The following is a 1,966-nucleotide window of genomic DNA, read 5'->3' as shown; positions in this document are numbered from 1 at the left end:
ATGGAGGTGACTGAAAAATAAAGCCAAAGAGTTTTTGAGTGTTGTCAGAATAGAAAATGCTAGAAATGCTCAGCGCGTCAGATGGCTTCGGCTGTCCCATGTCCTTTGGCAGAACAAGACCATGTGAACAGGTGTTAACCAGGTGTAGGGAACAGCAAGAACAGAAGTTCTGTGATAAGGTTGCAAGGGGAAAGGGTGAATGGCAAATTTTGTGTTTGATCTGGACTTTAGCAATTCTTTCAACATTTAAACTCCTTTGTCTTGAAACAGAAAGTTCAGCTGACCAGGAAGAGGGTCCAGTTGAAACAGAGGTCAGCGAATCATGCAGCTTAGTGGCCCACTGTCATCCTCAAAAGGAAAGCAGCAGGGATCACCGTGCAGGAGTGGGGCTCCTGGCTAAACATGGGGAAAAAAAACAGAAGTAGCTGGAGAAACTCAGCAGGGTCTGTCTGCATCTGGGCAGACAGAAGCAGAGCTAATGTTTCGAGTCCAGTGGACCCTTCTTCAGAATACGCTCGAAACGTTAAGAACAAAAAACAAAACAGCACAGGAACAGGCCCCCACTAAGACTGCGCTGACACACGATGCCTTACAGCCTGTATTCCTATATTCCCTGCCTATTCATATATCTGTCAAAGCGTCTCTTAAGTGTTGCTATTGTATCCAGTTCCATCACCTCCTCTGGCAGCGGACTGCAGGAACTTACCACCCTCTGTATAAAAATGCGCTTCTCACATCTCCTTTAAACAGTTCTGAGGAAGAGTTAACCAGACCTGAAATGTTAACTCTGATTTTTCTTCACAGATGCTGCCAGACCTGCTGAGCTTTTCTAGCAACATCTGTTTTTTTCTTCCTTTAACCTTACCCCTATGCCCCCTTGTAACTGACATTTCCACCCTGGGAAGAAAAGACTCCAACAGTCCATTCTGTCCATGATTGCCTGTCATAATTTTGTACACTTCTATGGGGTTAACTCTCCTTTCTCTCCACAGATGCTGCCAGAACTGCTGAGGTTCTCTCGCAATTTCTTTTTTGTTTCAGCTTTACAGCATCCATTTTGTATTTTATTTCTTCACGTGGAGTTGATTACCACTGTGTAATCCATCACCTCACAATACAGAAGGCTGATCCAATCACGTCCTTAACTTTCCTGCCTGTCGCCTGTAACATTGGACTCCCTTGTTGATCAACCACCTGTCTAACTCAACCTAGAATGAATTCAATGGCCCAGTCACAGCCCTCAGAAATAGCGAATTCCAATGCTTCACAATTTTCTGAGAATAAATTCCTCCTCATCTCCATCTTAAAAGATGGGCCCTTTACTTTGAAACTTCATCCCTCAGTTCTAGATTTCCACAACAATGATCTATCCTAACCCTTCCCAGCATCTACCCTGTCAAGCCCCTCAAAATGTCATAGATTTCAATAAGGTCAACTCTCATTCCTCTAAATTCCCTAAGGGGAAAATTGTTCAATGTTTCCTCAAAAAACAATGTCTTCATGCCTGGAATCAGCTAAATGAAGCTTCTCTGAATGGCCTCCAAATCCAATATATGTTTCCTTAAACAAGGAGAAACAATGCTGAGGTTGTACAGGATGTTGGTGAGACCTCTTCTGGAATACTATGTGCAGTTCTGGTTGTATTATTATAGGAAGGATATTATTAAGCTGGAGAGCGTTCAGAAACAATTTACCAGGATGGAGAGTTTGAGTTATTAAAACAGATTGGAAAAAACTAGGACCTTTTTCACTGGAGCATAAGAGGTTGAGGAGTGACCTTACAGGGGTTTATAGATTCATGAGGGGCATAGATTAGGTGAATGACAAGGGTTGTTCCTCTAGGGTAGGGGAAGTTCCAAACTAGGGAGCATATTTTTAAGGTGAGAGGAGAAGGATTTAAAAAGGACATGTGGGGTAACTTTTCTTTTACACAGAGAATGGTTCATGTGTGGAATGAACTGCCAGA

The 1,966-nt window shown here is 42.8% G+C and overlaps 1 protein-coding gene across 4 annotated transcripts in view; it reads right to left on the bottom strand.

The window, feature by feature from the left end:
* Positions 1-1,966, bottom strand: part of dzip1l (DAZ interacting zinc finger protein 1-like) — a 173,644-nt gene that overhangs the window by 92,978 nt on the left and 78,700 nt on the right. The window lies entirely within an intron of this gene.

Source organism: Stegostoma tigrinum, chromosome 14 (genome assembly GCF_030684315.1).
Source record: "Stegostoma tigrinum isolate sSteTig4 chromosome 14, sSteTig4.hap1, whole genome shotgun sequence".
In the NCBI taxonomy this organism is placed as follows: domain Eukaryota; kingdom Metazoa; phylum Chordata; class Chondrichthyes; order Orectolobiformes; family Stegostomatidae; genus Stegostoma; species Stegostoma tigrinum.
The sequence above is the reverse complement of the archived record's forward strand: the minus strand, read 5'-3'. Positions and strand labels throughout refer to the sequence as shown.